The sequence below is a fragment of the Miscanthus floridulus genome, chromosome 9, assembly GCF_019320115.1.
Source record: "Miscanthus floridulus cultivar M001 chromosome 9, ASM1932011v1, whole genome shotgun sequence".
Lineage (NCBI taxonomy): Eukaryota > Viridiplantae > Streptophyta > Magnoliopsida > Poales > Poaceae > Miscanthus > Miscanthus floridulus.
This window is the reverse complement of record NC_089588.1, coordinates 107,611,588-107,619,147: the sequence shown is the minus strand read 5'-3', so window position 1 is coordinate 107,619,147 and position 7,560 is coordinate 107,611,588.

Here is a 7,560-nt window from a genome sequence, read left to right as displayed (position 1 = left end):
ACCTTCAGATGTAGTACTTAGAATGCAAGCATATACCTTTGACTGGACCTTTGACTGGTTTCTAGATGATATAAGGTTTTGCTCTGTAGGCTATAGTCCCGATGCTCTGTTTTCTTATCTTGTGACTACTCAAGAAAATATCTTCTGAGTCCTGTGAACATATATCTTACTAGAAAGTTTGATGTGGACCTGAAATTTGCATATTTGTCTCTGTTCTTATTTTTACAGTAACATGAGTTACGTTCTTCCAAGAGTGAAATGTTGACGTCATCACTACAGGTGCTCAACATTTTCTAAGTGAATTGCTTGAACACACTTTGGATCATATGTCAACATTTCACTCGTACAAAAAGGGTTTTTTACTGACGATAGCTTTTTTTTTATCTTTACTAGCAGTTGTTTGAATCTTTGGTGTGGTGTGAAAGGCAAGTGAGAATTTTCAGTTTTTCACTAACGTCGGCTGAAGAACTGCCACTACAAACGCATCTTCATCGGTGGTAGCCTTGTACCAACCGCCAGTGTAAATGTATTTATACTGGCCAGTCGGTTACATCAACGGCCAGTGCAAATTGTTTTACGACAACATGTGCTCTCCATGCTCACCGGTGGTCGCCCGGAGCACCTGCAAGTGGTGCTAACAGGAGATGAGCCACACTGCAAGTAAACTGGAGGTAATCAACAACCGGACGACAACAGGGACCGTCCCCATCAGATTTTTTTTTCCCGATCGAAGCATGCACATTGTAAACAAAATATGTGGGTTTGGAGAGAGAAGTAAGATAAAATGGATGGTAGGTATCCGAGACCCTGTATCAGTCGTGACTCTTTATGTTTCTATATAGGATGGAGAGGTCTTGCCCAATTTACAGTTAAATCATAAGCCAACACAATATACTGGATACGTTGATGAAAGAAAAAAAACATTAATGAATTGGAGCTGGTGTTTAGTCTTTGAAACTATGTATATCTTTGTTAAGTCCCAAGAAGGATCCAAGGAAAAAACCGAAGGGGGCACATAATTTCCATGTCCATTTTGAAGCTTTCAGTGTTTTTAAAAAAAATTAGAAACACTTCCAACAAGAAATTTTTTTTTGAAGAAACATGCAAATGCAAGTGGACACAGTTCATAGGGCTTTAAAAGAGATATTTTCCAGAAGCAATCTTACCCTTAATAAGCAAGAAAGCAGAGTAAATTTCAATGGCAAGATTAACAAAGCAAAGGCTTACATCATTTAGAAATGAGTCAAAATCGACATGAACGACGAACCATGAGTGAGACACCAAAAGGTCTGGAGTAACAATAACGCTAACTAAATTCGGTGAGTCTAATGTAACCTTGAGTGTTTGGTACCAGAATTAGAGTGAGGTTAAGAGTACCGGGAGGTAGAAGAAGAATAGAGATGGGTTCAGCCAGACGAGGAATACTGGCAGATTCAACTGGAATTCGGCCTGATTAGTTCATACATTTCTTGTCCTCTCCCTCAGACACACACATCTATATATCTCTGTAGCTGCACAACATAAACAAGCCACTTTACATGGGCCGTTCCCATTCCGGTCCCGAGATGCGCACGCTGGTCATCCTGTGCCGAGCTCCCCGACGAGGCCCAACTCCAGTTGAATGAGGCATCGAATCTTCAGTAGCAGCAGCAGCAGCGTCAGGAACAGCATCAGTGGTACCTTTGGGATCTGGTAGGTCGCGCACAAGCTCATCAGTAGATGGACAGGCATCACCATCTTTATGTATGATTTCAAGCTCGACGTTCTCATCACGTACACTAGTATAGAGACGGGCTTTACTCCCGGTGGGGAACCCTCTCTAGTCCCGGTTCCCCACCCGGGAGCCAGCATCCGGGACTAAAGGGGGGTCCTTTAGTCCCAGGTCAGGAACCGGGACTAAAGGAGGACCTTTAGTCCCGGTGGGTAACACCAACCGGGACTAAAGGTGCCTCCTGACATGCCACGATGGCCGGCACCTTTAGTCCCGGTTGGTAATACGAATCGGGACTAAAGGTTTTTTTCTTTTTTCTTTTCTTTTCATTTTTTTGTTTTCTTTTCAAAATAGGTTTTCGAAGTCGTATTGTACGCTGCTAATTATACATTTATACGCGCATATAGTATGTTTCGGTTCAAGCACAATGAACGTATTAAATCACACAATTCAAGCATAGAAATATATATATATATATATATATATATATATGCATGCATGCATCATATATATATTTACATGCATGCATGCATATGTGTATTTTACATTATATTATTTCATGTGCATATATTACAAAAGATTGCATTATAGTTGTTGTGACATAACAAGTTTCTTCTCATCCTCTAGCTTGGCTTCAATGGCAGTGTTGGGTCGAAGTAGAACTCGCCCTTGGAATCGATGACCTGCTCATTAAAAAATCCGGCTATAGACTCTTGAATTGCTTTGATTTGGTCTTGCCGTATGACCTTTTCCTCCAACCATCGAGTCTACAGGTTTGAATTAAAGGAAAATAAATTAATATATGTACATATATATATATAAAGACATAGTAACACAATCAATAATAATAATTAAATGAATATATAGTGTATTTTTAACGTACTTTGAGTCTCTCTGTAGGAGTTCTTTGGGAGACCACCTTGATAAACTTGCAAACATAGTAACCACAGTAGTTGTTCCCCTGTTCCTGCCTCAGACACCACTTTACGAGAAAAAGATTTGTCATCCAATCTGGTGATCCGGTGAAAGCTATATGTTTAATTAATAAAGATGATGCGATTCAGGGGACTTACTTTCAATGGGATTACATTCAGTGGCGCTTTGCATTTTTCCATGTGTTGCTTCTCAATAAAGGTTTTCCAAACACTGCCCAATAAAAAATTTGCCACGTCATCAGATATAGTTAATCATCATGTTTGTGTGTATATATAGTTGCTAGAGATCCCGAAATTACCTCTGGATAATATCTATCATATCTTGGTAGTCTTGTTGTGGTTTTCTCATCGAGTCATAGATTATCAAGTGACTTTTCACCAGATCGACGTCCATCAATATCCAGTGATTGCTGCATGTGTTTATAGGATATAACGCATAACACTCATTAATTAACTAGAATCAACATATGAGCCATTAAGGCTATGATCGACATGATTAACACTCACTTGAAGTTATAGGGAAAGAGTATATCCTTCTTGTGGCGTTGGTTCACTAAGAAGTTCATGAGGTTACTCTCTGACTCAGACTTCCAATTAGTCATTGGAGTAATTGGGTCTTTGAATACTATATGGGGATCAACAAAACCAATTTCATTGCATCCTTCCTTTCTGAGCTCTGTCATTGTAAATCTGCATATATATAGTACTTGTTAGGATAATTTATATGCATATACACACATATGATGAGTTTAATAATAGATCGAAAGAATTATTACTTACAGGCAATAGCAGCTAATGATAACTTTGTCCAGAGAGGTCAGGTGGCATAGTTGATGAAATTCTGCAAAGTCAACATACATAACATCATCGCCACGGAACCAATGTTCGTCTCTAATTCTGACACTAATGCAGAAGTCTCCACTGGTAGACGCCTGCATGTACCACTTGTTTAGCAGGTACATTTGCGTCCCCAGATCAGATAAGGCTTGAGGGTTGTATAGACTCTGGCCTAGTACAAATTTTTTCTTCCAAATATCAACCTCCGCCGCACTCTCAATGTTTCCATCACCAAACATCTGGTAAAGGTCGAGACCAGTCTCATCAAGAAATTCACCAAGGTGATCCAAATCGACATCCGGAGGTATGTTTGCCTGATGCATTAATCCTAAATTCGAACCATATTCATTACCAACAACTAGCGGGGGGATTGATTGGTGCGCTTGTTGTCCGAGTTGGGCAACTCCTTTCCCTGCCCGCTTCTTTTTCTGTGCCGCCTCAATTGACTTGGTGAGAGTGCGGTCATAGTCTGATAACGTTGATTTGGACGGCTTACGAGATTCCCGCTGTTGATGCTGGTAAGAAGTCACTTTTTTTCTTAAAATATCCGGAGCTACGAAGAAGTACGGTTTCTCTGGGTTTCTCCTTGCTTCTTGATTCATTTTAAGTTTGTCATAAAATCTAGACATGTCTTTTTTATATGCATCAGTTCCTTCTTCCTTCTCTTCAGATATTATTTTGGGAATAGCCCTTGGTTTCACGGTGGCTTTCTTTGCAGGCGGGGACTGGTTCTTCGTTTGAGGGGCTGGCCTCTTGCTAGGCTTCTTGGTAGGCGGGGGCGGGGGAGGCGTTGGAGACCTCCTTGGAGGTGTTGGCAGCGGCGTTGGAGACCTCCTTGGAGGTGGCGGCTGCGGCGTTGGAGACCTCCTTGGAGAGGGTGTGGATGCAGCCTCGTCTTCCAACACAATGTCATCGTACAGAGCACTATGATGATCTGGCGATTGAACAATTAGATTTAGGTTGGGGGAGGATCTGCTACAAAAAAAGGAATGACATATTATTATGAGCAGATTGTTAATTATTTAAGCCAATACAAATTAATGATGTAGTGTTTTTATCCGCACGTACCTATGGTGAGGTAGTTCAGGAGGAGGTGGAGCCGACATCCCTGGAATGATGATGTAGCGCTTGCGCCATAGAATGAATGTCTTCTCCGCTTCTCCTAGAGTCTTCTCACCATCACCTCCAGGAATGTCAAGAGGCAAATCACTAAAACCTTTTTCAGCTTTATCTACCGAGATGGTGGCATATCCTTCTTAGATTATATTCCCATGAATCTTTGGTGTCTTGGTTCGGTCGATAGGATTAACAAGACCGATAGCCACCTTGATTGTGGAATTCTCCTTCGGAATGTGTAGCTCACACGTTGTACAAGGTTCAGTGACGTCATCCACAGGGAAGCGCAGTCCTGTGTCCCCTTGATTTGGTATCTCCGTGGAAGCGCAGCTGCTTTTCAACTGAACAGATTGGCTAATGTTGATTCCTGGCTCTGATGCCTGCTTGCTTGCACTCACTGCTATTTGCACTTGCCTTTTGATTTCCTCCTGCATTCTCGCTTCAAGGTTTTTTTTCCCGCTCCTGTGCTTCACGCACTGCTTCCTCCAACCTCTGGAGCCGTTGTGCCTCTTCTTCCTTCTTTCTCTGGCGACTTCTGTAGGAAGGTCTGTCCTGAGGGAATCCATGCTCCCACGAGACACTTCCTTTGTCTCTAGTTCGGCCACCATGTTCAATAGTCCCGATGGCGTATGTCAGCTCATCCTTATCTCTGTTGGGCCTGAACGCACCACTAGCAGTAGCTCTCTGAGCATAAAACAATCTTTCTGCTGCTTCTTGCAGTCTTGCGCCATAAACGCACTTCCCTGTCTCCTGGTCTAGTGTTCCCCCATGAGCGAAAAACCAATTCTTTGCACGTTCTCCCCACTCGAGTGATTCTGGTCTGATACCCTTGGCAAGAAGGTCTGCTTCCATTTTGTTCCACTTCTTAATGGCAGTCGGGTAGCCACCTGATCCCAAGGTATGGTGGTATGTCTTCTGTTGGGCATTACGTTGGTTCTTTATCACCCGACTCACACCCTCTTCCGAAGTCTTGTACTGTACAAACTCATCCCAATAGGGCCTCTGCTTTGAGATTGGGTCTGGGACAGTAAAATCTGGTGCTATGTTCTTCTTGACATACGTCGTGTATAGGTGTTTCTTCCAAGTCTGAAACTGGGTGGCCATCTTCTTCATTGCCCAATCCCTAACTCGCTCCTTCAATTCATCACCATCTATTATATCATCATAATCATCTGTTTGGAGCGTGAAATGTACCAAGATATCATTCCAAATTAACGCCTTGTCACGATCGGAGACAAAACTGATATGAGGAGCATTGGTCTTCTTCTTCCATTCACGGGTACTAATCGGGAGCCGGTCCCGTACAAGGTAACCACAGTGGTGCACAAATTTCATTTTATTCGGCCCCCCCGGTTCTCCTGTATCCACATTGAACTCCGAGATGATGAAGCGACCCTCCAATGGCTTTTTGGGACCTCGAACATTTTTACTCTTCGTTGTAGTTGTTGATGTCGATCCAGAGGGCTACAAAACATAAACATTATTTTTAATGTCATGAGCACACATAAGACATGCGTGCCACCACAAAAGATACAAATTTATGAAAGCATCGCTACAATGTAGACAATCCCAACTACCACTAAAAGAACTAAAGCTAAAATACATTTCAGGAGCACAAGGATTTCGCGGCCAATCTCAACTAAAACAGACAGATCCCCCGATTGTGCAACATCTTTGGGCTTCTTCGGCTGGATCACTGCCTCATTAGCCGCCGTATCTGCCTGTTGTGCAAGATATTTTTGCACGAGTTCAACATACTCTTCCTCCCAGTAGAAGCCTGAACATCGTCCACTGCCATCCCACTGAAATTAAAACAAAAAATTAGAACTTTAATCACAACCATCATGAAAATAGGTATAAACTAACCATAATCATTAAATACGATAAAATAACTCACATTGCGATCCGGACACTTGTAGAAGATACGATCCTTGTTGGGACCCTCCTTCTTCACTCGGTACTCCATCACAATCTTCGTCTCATCACGACACTTGCCGCATGGAATGAGAGGAAGGCCCGGCCTAAGTCGCTTTGGAAACCCATGAGAGGCCGATGACCCGGAAGCAGTTGCCATCTACTCTCTATACTCATTTTTTAATACACTATAAATTTCTTCTTTTATAAACAAATAAAATTAACAAACTATAAAATTATCTAGATCTCTAAACAATGATATTTTTAATGGTCATTGTGTTCTCGTCTTTTACTGCGGCAGGTAAGTAATTCATATGATATTTCCGCAAATTAACAGAAGAATGGGAATGTACACACATAACAGACTACTACGACGATATCGGGACGTGTAAATAAATAACCATCCGTACTAGTTGACCTTGCTTACGTGATCATCTCGGCGAGCATTTCTCCACCGGACAGCACCGTACTTGGTCAAGGAAGAGCTCCGATTCTATGAGGAAGGGAACACGGTCTCCCACGACCGTTGTCGCTCTCCCTCGTAGAATCAAAGCTCCTCCTTGATGTCCGTTACCGCTCGACAGAGAACATGCTTGCCGAGCTGAACACGGTCCGTAAGTTCAACTAGTACGGATTTTCTATAATTTTCTAACTATTTTCTAAGTTTTTATTTATATATACTACGTTTAGGTACGGTGATTGACAGACTACTACGACGATATCGGGACATGTGAATAAATAACCATCCGTACTAGTTGACCTTGCTTACGTGATCAGCTCGGCGAGGATTTCTCCACCGGACGGCACCGTACTTGGTCAAGGAAGAGCTCCGATTCTACGAGGAAGGGAACACGGTCTTCCACGACCGTTATCGCTCTCCCTCGTAGAATCAAAGCTCCTCCTTGACGTCCGTTACCGCTCGGCAGAGAACATCCTCGCCGACCTGAACACGGTCCGCAAGTTCAACTAGTAAGGATTTGCTATAATTTTCTAACTATTTTCTAACTTTATATTTATATATACTTTAACCTTCTTTCATGTAAATAT